The sequence below is a fragment of the Anolis sagrei genome, chromosome 5 (assembly GCF_037176765.1).
Source record: "Anolis sagrei isolate rAnoSag1 chromosome 5, rAnoSag1.mat, whole genome shotgun sequence".
NCBI lineage: Eukaryota > Metazoa > Chordata > Lepidosauria > Squamata > Dactyloidae > Anolis > Anolis sagrei.
Window position 1 is genome coordinate 62,029,735 of NC_090025.1, and position 20,500 is coordinate 62,050,234.

The following is a 20,500-nucleotide window of genomic DNA, read 5'->3' on the forward strand; positions in this document are numbered from 1 at the left end:
CGAAGTTGGATGCAACTGAACGAATAAATAACAACAACAAAATATGAGCATCACAAAAATCTTTGGAGAAGGTTTAAAATATGCAACGATCATTTGGGGAAATTGTGTTTGAAAGGTACCAATGTCAGCAGCCCTTGTTTGATGAGGCAGCAGGCATAGATAGATAATTTTTGTTATGACAGCAAAATCATAAATTAATTAGTGCTGTATAGTAAATATGTACAGGTTGAATATATCTTATCCAAAATGCTTGGGACAGAAAGGATTTGGGATTTTTTTGGGGGGGAGGGGGATTTTGGAATGCCTGTCTTTGGATATATGTGTGTGTGTGTGTGTGTATGAAATTCATAAATATACCTTAAACCATAGCCTAAATATAATTCTGTATGTGTATATTTGAAATAATGTTGGCCATTACATAAATTGTGTGTCCATTGAACCATCAGAAAGCAAAGACACTCATATGGACAGTTTGGGATTTTGGAATATTTTGGAATTTTGTATAAGGGAACCTCAACCTGGACTGACTCTTGAAAGCTGCCAGTTATCCTGGGAATAAGCAAAATAAACTGTGAATACCCTATATTCCTCTTGTTGTCTTTTAAAGATGGGGTGCCATGTTGTTGCTGAGTGCCTTCAAATAGTTTCTGACCTATGGCAACACAACACACAATACATACATCTTGGCAAGACTTAGGACCATTCCACACAGCCCTATATCCCAGAATATCAAGGCAGAAAATCCCACAATATCTGCTTTGAACTGGGTTATCTGAGTTCACACTCAGAAAATGTGGGATTTTCTGCCCTGATATTCTAGGATATAGGGCCGCGTGGAAGGGCCCTTATACAGAAGAGGTTTCCCATTGCCCTTCATTGAGGCTGAGACAGTATGACTTGACTCAATGTGACCCAGGGTGCATCTACACCAGACATGAGCAAACTTCGACCCTCCAGGTAGTTTGGAATTCAATTCTCAGGACCCTTCTAGACAGGCCCTATACCTCAGGATCTGATCCCAGGTTTTCTGTTTATCCCAAATTATCTGGCAGTATGGACTCGTATAATCCAATTCAAATCAGAAAACCTGGGATCAGATCCTAGATATAGGGAGCCCTTCCACACCGCCATACAACCCAGAATATCAAAGCAGAAGACTACACAATATCTGCTTTCAACTGCGTTATCTGAGTCCACACTGGCATATCTCTTAGGCGATCCCTCGTTGTCCGAGTCTTCCAGGATCAGTGTGCTGGTGGGTCCGTAGGTGACTGTGGAGCCCTATTCTTGATCTGCATCTTCTCCTGCAGTGAGGGCATTGGTTTCCAGGTGGAAGGTGGTCTCAGTCGGGGTTGGCTTGACAAGCCTTCCTCTTGGCGTGTTTCTGTCTTTCACCCTCCATTTGTGCCTCTTCAAATTCTACAGCACTGCTGGTCATAGCTGACCTCCAACTGGAGTGCTCGAGGGCTAACTGACGACCCTTCCACACAGCCCTATATCCCAGAATATCAAGGCAGAAAATCCCACAATATTTGCTTTGGACTGGAATATATGGCAGTGTGGACTCAGATAACCCAGCTCAAAGCAGATATGTGAGAATTTCTGTTTTGATATACTGGGATATAGGGCTGTGTGGAAGGGCCCTGAACTGTTCCTAAGTACTCCTAGAAGTTGACTATTAAACCTATTGGGGAGAACCAAGGTGCATCTAGTCTATACAATTAACACAGTTTGATATCACTTTACCTGCCCTGGCTGACTGCTGTGGAATCCTGGGAATCGTAGTTTGATGAGGCACCAGCATTATTTGGCAGAGAAGGTGAAACACCTTAAGCATTGAGCCACGCCAATTCAAATGTGTCAAAACTGCATTATAATTCTATACCCTAGTGCAGGTATTCTCCAACTGTGGCTCTCCAGCTCTTTGTGCCTCCAACTCCCAGAAGCCTTAATGAGCTTGTTCAATGGTCAGGAATTCTGGAAATTGAAGGCCCAAACAGCTGGAGGGCCACAGTTTGAGGATGCCTGCCTTAGTGGGTTTTGAACCCTGGCCTTCTGAGCCATAGTCCTAGGCCAGGCATCCTTATACCGTGGCCCTCCAGCTGTTTAGGCCTCGAACTCCCAGAGTTCCTGAACATTGAACAAGCTAGCTAGGGCTTGCCCCCCCCCCCCCCCCCCCGGATGTAGGTTTGTTTATCATTCCGTCTCTCCATGAATTCTCCCTACAATTAGTTTTACCCTCTTATCGCACCCGGAGTTTTTAAATCATTTTATGTACATGCGGCCCGCTCTCTGTTATTATGTTTTGGTTTTATGTTTTATGTGTATTGTTTATATCAGGCATCCTCAAACTGGGGCCCTCCAGCTGTTTGGGCCTCCAACTCCCAGAATTCCTGACCATTGAACAAGCTAGCTAGGGCTTCTGGGAGTTGGAGGCCCAAACAGCTGGAGGGATGCAGTTTGAGGATGCCTGCCCTAGTGGTTTCGAACCCTGGCCTTCTGAGCCATAGTCCAGCCCTCAAACCTCTGGGCTAGGCATCCTCAAACTGGGGCCCTCCAGCTGTTTGGGCCTCCAACTCCCAGAATTCCTGACCACTGAACAAGCTAGCTAGGGCTTCTGGGAGTTGGGAGGCCCAAACAGCTGGAGGGCCGTGGTTTGAGGATGCCTGCCCTAGTGGATCTCGAACTCTGGCCTTCCGAGCCATAGTCCAGCCCTCAAACCTCTGGGCCAGGCATCCTCAAATCGTGGCCCTCCAGTTGTTTGGGCCACCAACTCCCAGAATTCCTGACCCTGGCTGGGGCTTCTGGGAGTTGGAGGCCCAAACAGCTGGAGGGCCACAGTTTGAGGATGCCTGCCCTGGTGGGTTTCGAACTCTGGCCTTCCGAGCCAAAGTCCAGCCCTCAAACCTCTGGGCCAGGCATCCTCAAATCGTGGCCCTCCAGCTGTTTGGGCCACCAACTCCCAGAATTCCTGACCATTGAACAAGCTGGCTGGGGCTTCTGGGAGTAGGAGGCCAAAACAGCTGGAGGGCCACAGTTTGAGGATGCCTGCCCTGGTGGGTTTCGAACCCTGGCCTTCCAAGCAATAGTCCAGCCCTCAAACCTCTAGGCCAGGCATCCTCAAACTGGAGCCCTCCAGCTGTTTGGGCCACCAACTCCCAGAATTCCTGACCATTGAACAAGCTGGCTAGGGCTTCTGGGAGTTGGGAGGCCAAAACAGCTGCAGGGCCGCGGTTTGAGGATGCCTGCCCTGGTGGGTTTCGAACTCTGGCCTTCCGAGCCAAAGTCCAGCCCTCAAACTTCTGGGCCAGGCATCCTCAAATCGTGGCCCTCCAGCTGTTTGGGCCACCAACTCCCAGAATTCCTGACCATTGAACAAGCTGGCTGGGGCTTCTGGGAGTTGGAGGCCAAAACAGCTGGAGGGCCACAGTTTGAGGATGCCTGCCCTGGTGGGTTTCGAACCCTGGCCTTCCAAGCCATAGTCCAGCCCTCAAACCTCTAGGCCAGGCATCCTCAAACTGGAGCCCTCCAGCTGTTTGGGCCACCAACTCCCAGAATTCCTGACCATTGAACAAGCTGGCTGGGGCTTCTGGGAGTTGGGAGGCCAAAACAGCTGCAGGGCCGCAGTTTGAGGATGCCTGCCCTGGTGGGTTTCGAAGTCTGGCCTTCCGAGCCAAAGTCCAGCCCTCAAACCTCTGGGCCAGGCATCCTCAAATCGTGGCCCTCCAGCTGTTTGGGCCACCAACTCCCAGAATTCCTGACCATTGAACAAGCTGGCTGGGGCTTCTGGGAGTTGGAGGCCAAAACAGCTGGAGGGCCACAGTTTGAGGATGCCTGCCCTGGTGGGTTTCGAACTCTGGCCTTCCAAGCCATAGTCCAGCCCTCAAACCTCTGGGCCAGGCATCCTCAAACTGGGGCCCTCCAGCTGTGTGGGCCTCCAACTCCCAGAATTCCTGACCATTGAATAAACTGGCTAGGGTTTCTGGGAGTTGAGAGGTCAAAACAGCTGGAGGGCCGCAGTTTGAGGATGCCTGCTTTAGGCCACAATTTTTTTGTGGAAACTCCTGTTTTCCTTCGAGTCTCTCTCGCCCTCTCTTTCTTTCTCCCTCTCTCTCATCTCCAGTTGCCATGGAGATTCATCCTGCCTCGGCTCCGCCAATCCGTCGGCGCTTTTGGCGGTGACGTCACCAGCTTGGGAAGGCCTCCCCCTCGAGGGGGGCGCGTGCGGAGCCGCCTCCAGCGTTTAAGGCGGGGAGGGGGGGAAGTGGAGGCGGGCCCGGTGGTTGCCATGGAGACGGGGTGAACTCTCGGCTCTGGCGCTTCAGCCAGTCAGTCCTGCCAAGACTCCAAGGAGGGCCGCCGCCTCCTCTCCAGTGCCTCGCTTCGGGCAGGTAGGGAGCCAAAGGGGGAAGCACGCCTGGGGGTTGTGAAGCAAGGGCTCAGTGCTAGGGACTGAGGGGCCTTCAAGGCAACTCCATTTAGATAGATCCTGTCACTGAGCTCTGTAGATAACTCAGAGGAGGTTTGCCATTGCATTCCTCTGAGGCTGAGAGTGTATGATTTGCTCAAGATCGCCCACTGGGTTCCTAATAGTCCTGTAATCATCCAACATTAACTAAAGTAAGTAATAACCAAACTCAAACTCAGAGCCTAAATCAAGCACCAGATCCCTTCTGATCTAGGAAACTCAGCAGGGTTAGTCTTTGAATGAGAACTCTCAGGGCCCTTCCACACAGCCCTTTATCCCAGAATCAAGGCAGAAAATCCCACATTATCTGAGTCTGGACTAAGAAAACCCAGTTCAAAGCAGATATTGTGGGATTTTCTGCCTTGATATTCTGGGATATAGGGCTGTGAGGAAGGGCCCTCAGTAGGAAAATGACAATAAAGCTAATTTATTCTATTTTATTTAGTTAATACAGGTTTAGTATCTCTTATTATCTTCCTTGACACCAGAACTGTTTTGGATTTATATATGGAATACAATGTATTTGCATATTTATTCATTTATGACATTTATATGTCACCCTTCTCACCCCGAAGGGGACTCAAAGCAGCTTACAAGTTATTTGTACATACAATATATTAAATTATTAGCATAGCACAATGTTAGTATTATATATTATTATATTGTACAGTACTGTAATATTATTAGTAATATTACATGTAATATAAAATATATAATTATTATAATGTATTAAGATAAAGGTTTTCCCCTGACAAGTCCAGTCGTATCTGACTCTGGGGGTTGGTGCTCATCTCTATTTCTAAGCCAAAAAGCCAGCGTTGTCAGTAGACACCTCCAAAGTTATGTGGCCAGCATGACTGCATGGAGTGCCGTTACCTTCAAACTGCTAGGTTGGCAGTAGTATTATATTGTATTACACTATAATATTGTTATCAGTATTATATGTGTATACAATATATTATTATTACAGCACAATATTAGTATTATATGTTACTATATTGTACTATACCACTATACTGTAATATTATTAGTAATATTACATTCAATATAATATATATAATTATTATAGTGTCTTATTAGTATTATATTGTATTACATAATATAACAATATAATATTGTTATGTTATTAGCACAGCACAATATTAGTATTATATATTACTATATTGTACTATACCACTATACTGTAATAGTATTATTAATATTACTTGCAATATAATATATATAATTATTATAGTGTCTTATTAGTAGTATTATATTGTATTACATTATAATATTATTATCAATATTATATGTGTATGCAATATGTTATTTAGCACAGCACAATATTAGTATTATATATTACTATATTGTACTATACCATTATACTGTAATATTATTAGTAATGTTACATGTAATATAAAATATAAAATTATTATATTGTATTATTAGTAGTATTATATTGTATTACATTATAATGTTATTTCCAATATTATATGTGTATAAAATGTATTATATTAGCACAGCGCAATATTAGTATTATGTATTACTATATTGCTGCTGGGGGAGGGGCTCCCAACTTAAGGATTGAGCCACGTCAATACAAATGTGTCAAAAAATGTCTCTAAGGAGACATGGGGGAACTCCCCTTCTCTACTTTGGCTCCCCTTCTCTACTCTGGCCCAAGTATATATATATATGCATAATCTTGGAGATTTGACCCAAGTCTAAACACGAAATTCATGTATGTTTCATATTCATATTATAAACATTTTTTTATTTTATGTATATCCCGCTTCATCTCTCCATATGGAGACTCAAAGCGGCTCACAATCAAAAACATTACAAATTAAAATATACAAATATACCATAATAAAACAGTGCATCATTATATATTATTATATATTATCAATAGTAATTATATTTAATATATTAGTATTACTATATTACCATATTATTATAGATTATCATATTGTATTAGTATTATATAGTATTACATTATAATATTAGTATCAATATTATGTACAATAATGTTATTTGCACAGCACAATATTAGTATTATGTATCACTATATTGTACTATACCACTGTACTGCAATATTATTAGTAATATTACATGTAATATATAATATACAATTATTATATTATTATATATTATTATATTGTACTATATTATTATACCACAATATATAATACACTACCAGTATGTTATACTATTAGTGTTATACAATATATTTTACTATATCATAAGTTGTGGTATGTATATTATATATAATATATTATATTACAAGATTATTCATATTTATAATATTATTAATATAATTATATAATTATAAACATGGCCTGAAGATTATTCCAAATGATATTTTAAATAATGTGGTGCATCAAATAAAGTTTGTGCATACGGAACCATCAGAAAGCAAAGATGTCACTTTCTCAAACCATCCCCGCTCCGACAAAAAATGTGGAAAATTTGGGGGGATTTTGAATAAGGGATGCTCAGCTTGTACTAAGTGCTATAGACTCTATTTTAGGGCTCTTCCAGAAAGGCCTTATATCCCAGGATCTGATCCCAGGTTTTCTATATTAAACTATATTATATGAGTCCTCACTGCTAGATAATCTGGGATAAACAGAAAACCTGGGATCAGATCATGGGATAAAGGGCCTGTCTGGAAGGGTCCCAAGAGTTAAATTCCAAAATACCTGGAGGGCTGAAGTTTGCTCATGCCTGGTGTGGATGCACCCTAGGTCATCTTGAATCAAGTCACATTCTCTCAGCTTTAAAGAAAGGCAATGGAAAACCTCTTCTGAATAAGTCTTGCCAAGAAATATGGGCTCTTAGAGGAGGGAAACCGTATGAAATCCATGGGGTTGTCATAAGTCACTGGGCAATCTGAAGGCACAGAAACACAGCAAACTCCATTCTTTATTCTTAGCCAAAGTGTCCTCCTTGATTGAGTAAGCATTTACATGGATGTTGAGGCCCCTTCCACACAGCTGAATAAAATCCCACATTTTCTGCTTTGAACTGGATTATATGGCAGTGTGGACTCAGATAACCCAGTTCGAAGAATATATTGTGGGATTTTCTTCCTTGATATTCTGGGTTATATGGCTGTGTAGAAGGGCTCTGAGTAATCCCATTTTTATTGATTCCTTACAAAATCATTTTACTTAAGATTTAAAACACCATTTTATTTATTATTTTAAAAAGACATCAATAGAACAATGCTAACATACAGTAAAAAAGGGAAGTGAGAAACAGGACAGACAGCACAAAAGAATAAGAGAAAGAAAAGGGGGAAAAAGTGGCTTACCATCTTCTTTTCAGCTGCTATTTAAACATATAATCATTTTATACCTCTCTCATCTCTTTCTTCTACATTATTGTGCTCTCTACAGAAATCATGTAACAGGAGTAATAATCAAAAGCAAAGTTTACCAAAACAGATACTTAACTTTCTACAAAAAGTCCATAATAGGTTAGTCATTTCATTAAATCACACTATAATTTTCTTAATCTTTATCTGATTCACTATGCCAAAGATGATCCTAACTTTCAAAGACATTCTCTTTTAATGGGCAATCTAACATAAAAAGATATTTCAGATAGTAAAGCCTTTCCTCTTTATAATGAGGAAGCTCTTCTAGCTATCTGTATCTCCAACACGGGTGCTAACTAAATTTATAAACAAAATCCATTAATCTCCTTAGATTTAACCTATATTCTTTTAAGTCCGAGGAAGCGTTGTTCCCTACCTTTCACCTTTGTCTTAAATCCTATTTTCCTGAGCATGGACACGCAATTTTATGTCTTTCTGTCTACATATTTATCAGCTGATTTTGGTTTCCTTGTTTATTGATTAAGAAGAATAGACGCAAAGTTTCTCCCAAGTACTTAAAATAATTCATCTGCCCCAGTCCAACAGGTTTGTGTGCATTAGTGTTTACATGTGCTTCACACTTTTGTAATTAGGATATTTTTAACAGTTTTTAATTTGTTAACTTGAATGTATGTGAGATAATGATTAATGCAAATATCTTTTTCAGCCACCCAAATAAAAGGCACAATTGATTAAATGGCTATGTTTATGTGCACCTTTTAACTCGATCATTGGTCTTTTTTACAGTATTGTATGCAGGTTGGAGGAAAAATGAGCTCTGAATGTAAAATCCTAACCAGCACTACATAACATATAGATGAATAATTGTTAGGTTATTCCAGAAAACAAACAATAAGTGTGAGCTGAAGTCTGGAGTCCCTTCCACACAGCTGAATAAAATTCCACATTATCTGCTTTGAACTGGAATAGATGGCAGTGTGGACTCAAGGCCCTTCCACACAGCTCTATATCCCAGAATATCAAGGCAGAAAATCCCACATTATCTGGGTGTGGATTCAGGGCCCTTCTACACATCCATATATCCCAGAATATCAAGGTGGAAAATCCCATAATATCTGCTTTGAACTGAGTGTCCACACTCAGATAATGTGGGATTTTCTGCCTTGATATTCTGGGATATGGGGCTGTGTGGAAGGGCCTCGGATAACCCAGTTCAAAGCAGATATTGTGGGATTTTCTGTCTTGATATTCTGGGGTATAGGGCTGTGTGGAGGGGCCCTATGACATCTGGAGAATCAAATTTGGGAGTCACTGCTCAACTCTGTTTAAATGATTTGGTAGAATGCATAACTTTTCATTAAGATTTGAGATGGTAGTTGAAGAAGTGAAGGATTGTATGATAAAATGGGCTAGAAATGTTGGACGTAACATATACATGGAGACATGGGAAAGAATGTGGTGAAATGCTTTGGAATTTACTCTGGGATATAAACTTAAAGTGATTTTTTGTATGAAATAATGTGTTGGAATATGACATCTAAGAGTATAAAGTAGTGGTTCCCAACCTTTTTTTTGACCAGGACCACTTTGACCAGGACCACTCTCCAACATTAGTACCAAAAGGCTTATGAGTCAGTTTTTGGTCAACTTTAGATTCGGTTTAGGTGCTGATTCAGAAAATTGCATTGGATTGACCACATCAGTTCTAGTTTCTGATACAGAACATATGTGATAGGGAAGGAGTGGCAGGCAGCACAAAAGAAGTAGAAATAAAATAAATAAAGAGGAAGAGGCTCACAGACCGGATTTTCATCTTTGCAGCCCACTGGTGGTCCGCAGCCTAAAGGTTACGAACCACTTGTATAAAGGATCATTGGATGTATGTTTGAAATGTAAATGGTAGAAAAGGTCCTTTTATCATATGTCGTGGACTTATAAAATAGCTGAAATTACTAGGTTCAGATTTATAGTTTGATGTAAAAAGTTGTAAACATTAATATGCACGATTAAAATTGAGCTTTTCTTTGGGGACTTGTGGATAATCTATTATAATATTTACTAAACAAGATTAGCTAATAAAACCTAATGGGTTGCTGTGAGTTCTGGAACATGGCCATACAGCCCAGAAAACTCACAGCAACTCAGTGATTCCGGTCAGGCATGTAGCCGGGGGGGGGGGGAACGACGCTTGGGGGCTTCACCCCCCCCCCCCCGAGAATTTTGGGTGGTCCGCGAGAAGGCCTTACTGGTACATTATTTAAACTGTTATGTTGATTCATATCATGATCTGATCACCATGCTCAATATATCCCATATGCATGGGGATATTGGGGTAACAATACAAAAGGTTTGCTAGGGTAGACCCCTTTCACTCAGACTCAGCCCCCCCCCCCCCCCCCGAAACAAAATCCTGGCTATGGGCCTGATTCCGGCCATGAAAGCCTTCGACAAAACCTAATGACTGTCTATTTTGATTAAAGAAAAATAATTAAGAATACAGACAGTCCCTCATTTCTGTCTGTTCTATTCCTTCTATCATCAAACCTGCTTTGTTGGATCATGACCAGTATGACAGTCCCTGAGTTACAAATATCCAATTTACAAGTGACTCATAGATAAGAACAGGGCTGAGACAACAGCAAGTGAGATAAATCTTCTTGAAAGGAGAATGCACTCCTGAAACAATTTCCATGGGGAAAAGGTGTCTCCAGTGAATCTTTCTCGCCAGTCTGTCCACAACAAGCAACATTTTTCAAAATCCAATTTTTACAGGGACAGAAAGTGTAGTAAAATCTTTTGAACAGGGGTACTAACCCATCCCTATGCTATCCAAAACACACACACGCACACACACACATATATAGCTAGAGTTACACTTTAAAATGTGCCTGTTCCAACTTACATACAAATTCAAGTTAAGAACAAACTCACAGAACCTATCTTGTTCATAACCGGGAGTTTGCCTGTATTTTTGAGACTAGAAACCCCTAAATGGCTTTTTGAAAAATAGCAGGTGATGTGATTGCTGTTGGTTTTATCAATTAATATGAGTTAAATATATAGATGAAGTGTAATCTATAGGTAAGAAAGAGAGACATAGTTGGGTTGCTATGAGTTTTCCGGGCTGTATGGCCATGTTCCAGAAGAATTCTCTCCTGACTTTTCGCTCACATTTATGGCAGGCATTCTGAGAGGTTGTGAGGTCTGTTTGAAACTAGGAAAGTAGGGTTTATATACCTGTGGAATGTCCAGGGTGGGAGAAAGAACTCATGTCTGTTTGAGGCAAGTGTGAATGTTGCAATTGGCTATCTTGATTAGCATTGAATCGAACCCAGTGAATCTAGCCATGAAAGCCTTCAACAACACATAGAGAGATAGTTGTTGAGGAATAAAATATAGCTGCAGTAAAGATAGCTGGAAGTCATCTTTTTGTAGTTTGTGAGTGGTGGGCTTTGATACATATTGAGACTGGATCTTAACTGCTTTATAATCCAGATTATCAAAGTAGATAATCCAGATTATTTGCTTTAAACTGGATTATATGAGTCTACACTGCCATATAATTCAGTTCAAAGCAGGTAATCCCCATACTATGTCGGTTCTGGTGTAGATCTGCCATTTCTCTCATCCTTTAGTGAAGGTTTAACCCCATTGTTCGCCCCTTCTGAGTCTCCCCTCAAACACATTACTCCATTTATCCATCTCACCCAGGGTTTTATAAATTTTACCCCTTGCATTTGGCCTGCCCACTGTGTTTTAATTCCTCTTACATTTTATTTTGCATTTGTTTTATTGTATATTTTGCTATTGTATGCATGTTACTTTGATGTTATTATTTGCTTGTTTGTATTTTATTTGCTTGATTATAATACTTGGGCTTGGCCTAATGTTAACCGCCCTGAGTCTTCTTGGGAAGATGGTGGCGGGGTATAAATAAAATTTGTTGTTGTTGTTGTTGTTGTTGTTGTTGTGGCAGTGTAGATGGCCTAAAATAAGATTATTTTAAAAAGAAACTGGAAAGTAAAAGCGGCATGTGAACTCAACTCCAAGGATCCATTTTAATATTGTTAAATACAAATAATGTTTAACTGTATAGTCCTGCAGAAGCCAGTGATGTTTCTGAACTTCAAAGTAAACTCTGCTTGTTCTCACAGTCTTGTTTGGAGTCTTCTCATAGCACATCTGTTCCTCTTTATGAATTCAGGGCATGTTTCTACCTTCATCCTGCTTCCCATGCTTTGAACAAGCTTATGCGACTCACCCCACAAATCCTGTCTGTATTAATCCGCTGAAACATACTTAGTGCTTTGACTAAAAAGCCATTCCATTTTTTAAAAAACTCGAAATTCTTATAGAGATACAAGGAGCAACCAATCTCCACCTCATTAGCAAGATTTCATTGTACAGTATATCCTGTTGTTCTTGAGTTGTACTCTCTGAGGAATTTGTAAATATACCCAGTATCCAAGATACTTGGATCTCCCTAGTAAGTTTATTATTCAAACAGTGTACATCTAGGGGCACTTGGGAATAGTTTAGTTATAGGCAGGATGGAATCATACAACCAGTTACTATCCAGCAACTACTGAAAAATGTACTATGTGAAAGCTCCGATTATATGGCAAAGTTTGCACTTGTGGCCTCACAATGCTTAATGTCCATATTACAAACACTTGGAAAGAGATGTGGGGAATGGACTTGAAACGATCTACTGAACGAACAATCCAGGACTTTTATCAGCCAAATGTTCACGTGTAAAACCTCCAGACAGCATGTCAAGTTACATGATACAAAGATAGAATTGATCTACATATGTTGTGCAGTCATATGATACAATCAAGAAAAGTTGTATCTCATTGGGCTATTGCTCAAGATACTACAGTCTTAAATAATAAGAATAATATTATTTGCAGACGCAAGCTAGTGCATCAAGTGAATGCAACTAGTTTATCAGATTGAGGCTGAAGACACATTTGCTGTTTCCACAGTGTTTGGGGGGGGGGGGGGGTGTTAAATCTTGGTTTGTTCCTTCTTCTTAAATCTGGTTCTTCCTTAATCTTCCTTAAAGATTGCATCAATGCCATAGTGGTTTTGTAACTAAATGTAACTGTTTGCAATAGGATTTATGGAGAGCACTCCTTGTTCTGGGTATTAATCTACAGATGATCATAGATTTTATCAGATATTGAAATAGTCTGACAAACTGCATTACATAATGTAAATAAATCAAATCAAGACTAAAACCATTTGATCTTCTGACAATCTAAGCAGGACAGTTATATTTACATTTTCTTACCTTTACAGATTCATAGTTACTTTTCATTTTTGTGAAGTTTACTTTTCTCTCAACTATTTAAATAACTGTTAGCTTTGTCTAGTTACTATCTAGTTGAACTTTTCATTCCTTGTATAGAATGCTAACTGGACAATGATACAGAGGTTATATCGCCATATTAATATGTAGGAGCTCCCGGTGGTGCAATGGGTTGAACCCTTGTGCCGGCAGGACCACTGACCGAATTTGGGGAGCGGGGTGAGCTTCCGTCTGTCAGCTTCAGCTTCCCATGAGCAAAGTCCCCCACATAATGGTAAAACAACCAGGCGTCCCCTGGGCAAAGTCCTTGTAGACAGCCAATTCTCTCACATCAGAAGCGATTTGCAGTTTCTCAAGTCACTCCTGACACAAAAAAACCCACAGTATTAAAAACAATCTGCAATGGTGCATTAGAGATTGTGGATGCCACCATACAGATTCGCATGCTCAGAACAAGGGTTTTTGGTTAAATTATTTAATCACAGATTTTATTGCTATGGTAATGCTAATGGCAGAATTAAATAATTAGCATTACATTGGATTGGTAGCTTGCCCACCTTGAAAACTACTGGGATTACATTCTAAAGCTGGTCTATATTAAGAACAAATACTGGATTCCCCACTTAACTTAATTATGGAATTAAAATATTTGAATACACTTTATTTAAATAAATTATAATATCTGGATGAAAAATTGGAAAAATGTTGGGAATTCCTTGTTTTTTAACAAGAGAAGGTGTGCTAAGTAAAAATCTTCTGCTAAGCCCTAAATAATCTCAGTTGAGTTCAAATTCTGAGGATAACCTTTTTGAGTGCATATGTCTGAGAAATATCCCCCATTCAGTTATCTGATTTATTGTTAGGTATAAATACTCCAAGATCTCTAGATCCCATCTGATCTGGTAAGCTAAGCGGGACTGTTGAAGGCTTTCTTGGCCAGAATCACTGGGTTGTTGTGTTTTCCAAGCTGTATGACCATGTTCAAAAAGCATTATCTCCTGATGTTTCGCCTGCATCTGTGGCAGGCATCCTCAGAGGTTGTGAGGTCTGTTGGAAGCTAGGAAAATGGGGTTTATATACCTGTGGAATGTCCAGGGTGGGAGAAAGGACTCTTGTCTGTTTGAGGCAAGTGTGAATGTATCAATTGGCTACCTTGATTAGCATTTAATGGATTTGTTGAAAATTTCAATTGCTACATTCAGAGCTACCTCAAACATTTACACCTTTCTCCCACCCTGGACATCCCACAGATATATAAACCCCATTTTCCTAGTTTCCAGCAGACCTCACAACCTCTAAGGATGCCTGCCATAGATGCAGGTGAGAGCCACTGCTTTAACTGTAAAGGAAGAATACCCTCAATATTTATTGATACAGTGGAAGGATACCTCTGTCATAGGCATGTCCCTTCTTTAAGTCCTCAATCAACATTTTTATCCTTTGACTTATGACCGAAACAATCCAAATAACCTACTGCTAGTTGTGTAGCATCACAAGATAGCTGGAGCCCCTCCTGGTGCAATGGGTTAAACCCTTGTGCTGGAAGACTGAAGACCGACAGGTCTGAGGTTTGAATCCGGGGAGAGCGCGGATGAGCTCCCTCTGTCAACTCCAGCTCCCCATGTGGGGACATGAGAGAAGCCTCCCATAAGGATGGTAAAGCATCAGAACATCTGGGCATCTCTTGGGCAACATCCTTGCAGACAGCCAATTCTCTCACACCAGAAGTGACTTGCAGTTTCTCAAGTTGCTCCTGACATGAAAAAACAAAACAAAACAACATAGCTGAGGACGATTTGTCTCAATATTTGTATACCATATGGGAAGGTGTAAATAAAGACGATAAGCAACCAAATGGCCCAAAGCCTGCAAAGCAAGAAAGGCAAAAAGTGATGTGATACAAACAGTAAAAAACAAAACAAAAGGAAGAATAGCTTAACAAGGGAAATTGATTAGTTCAGTTGCTTATTTGGACTGCAACAGGCTCAGAAACCGAGGAGAGTTCCGCATGAATGTAATACCTAGAATTAACATGATTCATTCCCATCAATTATTATGTTCTGCTATCAAATAAACTTTTTTTTAGCTTATTTAGTTCTTTATTTCTAAAACTCATCGTTCACCTATAGATCCCAAGAAGACATATTGTAAAAATAAAACTGGAAATGATGTTAACAAAAACATCAGGATAAAAAGGGTCCGCTAAAGACATCAGGGCAAGAAACAAGGATAAAGCACCTGGCTATGTGCAATAAAATACGGCATAACAGCAGAGATGCCACTGGATTGCCTTCAGCAATGAAGAAGTATTTATTTTGTGCAAGAAAGAATAAAATAGGTGCCAGGCTGCTAGAGAACAGATATGAAGACTTGATCCTTAACCATGGCTGAGATGTTCTTCTGTGTAGCTACTGGCTATGATTGGGCTAACAGAATGGCAGACAATATAAAGAAGGTAAATGTGTTGTTGCTCTTAAAAGTATCGACCAAGCTTTGTTTAAGCATCATATATAATCATGTATGAGTCAATTGCATTTTTGAGGGCCAAAATTAAGGATTTTGATATTATCAATGGATAAGTGGAGGGTTATTCCATGGAATAGGAGAAGGAACACCGCCATCTCAGGGACTAGCAGATCTGCACCACTATTTTTTTACACAGGTATTCAAAAGTCCAGAAGCAGTGCCATGATGGAGAGAGTAGAGGGGCTTGGTGTTCCTTTTACGTTCTTCCAGAATGGACTAAGCACTCAACTTTTGCCACTCTACTCATTGAAGAGGATGTTCCTTCTTTCAATGGGAACAGTACGGTGTTTCACCGTACAGTACGGTGTTCCCTAACTTATCGCAGGTGTTACATTCCACAAAGTAGAGATGCTATATATGTATATCACGTTTTGAGGGTTAGGCAGAAGCGAGGAGAGATTTAAAGGCACCGCACACTTATTTTTGCTAGCTATCTCTGCTTTGCTTTGCAATCTCTCTTGATTTGATTTCTCTCTCCCAAGGGGGAGGGTGAAACCCCCTTCCACACTGCATTGTTTATTATTTATTTATTTACAGTATTTATATTCCTCCCTTCTCACCCCGCAGGGGACTCAGGGTGGATTACAATGTACACATATATGGCAAACATTCAATGCCAATTTGACATATAACGTATACAGACATACACAGAGGCTATTTAACTTTTTCTGGCCGCCAGGGGAGCTGTCGCTTTCACTGTCCATCTGCGACACTGATGAAGTACTTAGAATCATAGAATCATAGAATCAAAGAGTTGGAAGAGACCTCATGGGCCATCCAGTCCAACCCCCTGCCAAGAAGCAGGAATATTGCATTCAAACCACCCCTGACAAATGGCCATCCAGCCTCTGCTTAAAAGCTTCCAAAGAAGGAGCCTCCACCACACTCCGGGGCAGAGAGTTCCACTGCTGAACGGCTCTCACAGTCAGGAAGTTCTTCCTAATGTTCAGATGGAATCTCCTCTCTTGTAGTTGAAGCCGTTGTTCCACGTCCTAGTCTCCAAGGAAGCAGAAAACAAGCTTGCTCCCTCCTCTCTGTGGCTTCCTCTCACATATTTATACATGGCTATCATATCTCCTCTCAGCCTTCTCTTATTCAGGCTAAACATACCCAGTTCCCTAAGCCGCTCCTCATAGGGCTTGTTCTCCAGACCCTTGATCATTTTAGTCGCCCTCCTCTGGACACATTCCAGCTTGTCAATATCTCTCTTGAATTGTGGTGCCCAGAATTGGACACAATATTCCAGATGTGGTCTAACCAAAGCAGAATAGAGGGGTAGCATTACTTCCTTAGATCTAGACACTATGCTCCTATTGATGCAGGCCAAAATCCCATTGGCTTTTTTTGCCGCCACATCACATTGTTGGCTCATGTTTAACTTGTTGTCCACGAGGACTCCAAGATCTTTTTCACACGCACTGCTCTCGAGCCAGGCGTCACCCATTCTGTATCTTTGCATTTCATTTTTTCTGCCAAAGTGGAGTATCTTGCATTTGTCACTGTTGAACTTCATTTTGTTACTTTTGGCCCATCTCTCTAATCTGTCAAGATCGTTTTGAATTCTGCTCCTGTCCTCTGGACTATTGGCTATCCCTCCCAATTTGGTGTCGTCTGCAAACTTGATGATCATGCCTTCTAGCCCTTCACCTAAGTCATTAATAAAGATGTTGAACAGGACCGGGCCCAGGACGGAACCCTGCGGCACTCCACTTTCCAAGATGAAGAGGAAGCATTAGTGAGCACTCTCTGTGTTCGTCCACTTAACCAATTCCAGATCCACCTCACCGTAGTTTTGCCTAGCCCACATTGGACTAGTTTCCTTGCCAGAAGGTCATGGGGGACCTTGTCGAAGGCCTTACTGAAATCCAGGTACGCTACATCCACGGCATTCCCCGCATCTACCCAGCTTGTAGCTCTATTGAAGAAAGAGATCAGATTAGTCTGGCATGACTTGTTTTTGATAAATCCATGTTGACTATTAGCGATGACTGCATTTGTTTCTAAGTGTTTGCAGACCGCTTCCTTAACAATCTTTTCCAGAATCTTGCCCGGTATCGACGTGAGGCTGACCGGACGGTAGTTGTTTGGGTCATCCTTTTTTCCCTTCTTGAAGATTGGGACCATGCGCATTCCCCGCATGCTTTTGCTGGAGTGCTTTGCTGGAGTCTTTTTTATGGCCTCATAAATTAGTTAATTTAGCCTCCCCACACAAGGTGGCACCTAATTTTCCTACTTGACAGATGCAACTGTCTTTCGGGTTGCAAAGGTCGACAACAGGCTACACAATTGGTTGGAATCCCACTCCAACCCGGGCTGGCTTCGAACTCATGACCTTTTGGTCAGAGTGATCTTAATGCAGCTGACACTCAGCCAGCTGCACCACAATCCCGGCGCCAGGAGGCGAGATTAGAATGCCATTTCGGGCAATGGCAACCATTCATAAACTGGGAGGCAAAACCCCGCGAAACAGCGAGTCTGCGAAAAGCGAACCGTGAAGTAGCGAGGGAACACTGTACTCACACTGACCCATGGATAAATTGATCCAGTTATTTTAGGGTTGACTTTTTGACTGAAATTTCTACATGTTTACACAAGTATATAAGGTATGTCAGCTCAGATATCTGACCAGTGAGAACCACTGAGGGTGCATCTAGACACCCAGCATTTTCAAGTGGGGGATCCAAATGATGCCCGTGTAAAAACGAATTCATTTGCCACGAAGGATGAAAACCCTTCTTTGTAGCGTTGTACACTAGGCGTTTGTTCCACGCCTTCTTGGAAAGGATGGATCGAACCCACTATGGCCGCAGTCTGGACTGCCCCCTCAGAAGTCCTGGACTTCTAAGGGGGCAGTCCATACAGCAGCCTCACATTTTCTGGGCTAAATCAGCCCGGAAAACCGTGAGGGCATTAACCCCCTCCCCACACCCCAAAAATCCTTTAAGAAAGAAAAAGGATATGTAGACAACGCCCACGAAAAGTGCAGGCTTTTGTGGCCAGTATGCAGACTACAGTCTTCCCCAACCCAGGTTGGTGTGGACTTTTCTACTGTCTGGAATCGCCTTGAGATTTCTATAAGTGTTTTAAGTGTATTAGTGTTTTAAGTGCAATAGTATGTACACTTATTAAGGAGTAAACCCTATTAAAGTCGGATAAATGTTTATGTTTTATAGTCCTTAGCATTAAACAATTTTGATAGTGTGCAATATCTTAATATTTAGCCATATTTCAATTCCCATTTTCTCTTGTAAACCCCGTATTTGTGCCTTAATTATATCCAGATTTTCTATTAAAATTCATGGCCTTGGGTCTAGCCATTACAGAGCAATTGATTTTGCAGAGTGCAGAGCTCTTGTCTGTGTTGCCTCAGTAAATTTTCACACAGAATCCATATTGCCTGAGCATTATTCAGGTGCTTACTTATCAATTCAGCATTTTGAATTCAAATACTCTATGGCTTGGATGACCTGTATTTCATATTGGTTTGATGAAGAGGATTGGTATGAAGGACAACAAAGCGTAAGATTCTTTTTTTTTACAAAAACAACCTTGCTCTGTATTTATTTCACTGCATCTTCTCTTTATTGGGTGTTTCAAGTACCATCTGTATTTTGCACTGCAGTACTTTGATTGGATCAGAAATACTTATCGAAGAGATGAAACCTATTATTCCTCTCCTACAATGTTTTGTAATTATAGTATAGTGTGCAGATCTAAAGGTAGACTACCACTTGACAAATACTGCTGTTTCTCTGTGGCTGTGTGTTTACTATTATTTAAAATGTCTGTTTGTTGAATTGAAAGAAATTAAGTGCAATAACCCTGAAGGTGTGAAGTAATTAAGAATAATTTACAATTTAAACAGATATTAATCCATTTTCACAAAGAATTTTTACTCAGGCTCATTAGAAAGATGGTGTAAGCTTCATAGCATTGTTGAATAAGAAACAGGTTGCTATGGCAATTTTGTACAACTTCAATGGGGGACATTAAAATTGGACAGGCTTATGTTATCAAAAATTAATAAATATTACAATTGTTTATGTGTATTTAATACAAGGTTGGCGAAGTGGGCTGTCTGAATTTTTTAAAAAAGGAATATTTGGTTGTAAGTTGTATGTAATTCCGACCCCAACAAATGCATCTTCAGAAATCCTTTCGGTTGGTACAATCTGCCTTTTATTTTGTATCTGTTTTATTTTCCCAATGGCACAGCAAGCTATAATGGTCAAGACAAGACTGTAACAAAATCAATAGATTAGAAAGAATTTAGGAATTATAGCTGTGATGAAAAGATACTATATTGGGGACAGTTTTTTTTCTTAGCTGTCTTTATCCTGGCTTTTCTTTACAGAACACAAAGCAGTATATATAGAGTTTTGTGACTATATCTAATCCTGTCTCATGGGATCCAGACCGAATTAGCATCCACATGGTTTTAACAGGGTTTCTTCAGACCATGAAATGAAAACCTGAATGAAATAGGGTGGAACAAAGGGAGGCATGCTAGGAATGATCAGGCAGAAGAATCACTTCCGCTATTTTCTGTGAAAACGTAAACATACATGCTGCAGCTACATATATGCAATGTATAGGCAAGAGAAATGCCTTTTTTCATATTATATGTAGTGGTGCATGTGGGATTTCATATGACTCAAGAAATTGTTGGTAATTTTATAGAATAGAATAATTTTATTGTCATTGTACAACGAAATTAATTGCTTTCCCCAGCACACATCACAAAAACAATACATTCATACCTCCACACTCAAACCACTACCACATAGCCCGAATACAACATCAGTGCAAAACCATGGAGTTCAGAATAGTTACAGCTCTAGAATAAAAGCTATCTATCAGTCTGTTTGTT

The 20,500-nt window shown here is 40.6% G+C and overlaps 1 protein-coding gene across 4 annotated transcripts in view; it reads left to right on the forward strand.

Annotated features, from left to right (window-relative positions):
* Positions 1–4,264: 4,264 nt before the first annotated feature.
* Positions 4,265–20,500, forward strand: part of WDR17 (WD repeat domain 17) — a 71,027-nt gene continuing 54,791 nt past the window's right edge. For all 4 annotated transcript variants that reach the window (XM_067468725.1, XM_067468724.1, XM_067468726.1 and 1 more), the window contains exon 1: positions 4,265–4,391. The gene's annotated coding sequence lies outside the window, so the exon portion shown is untranslated. The remainder of the gene's footprint in view (positions 4,392–20,500) is intronic.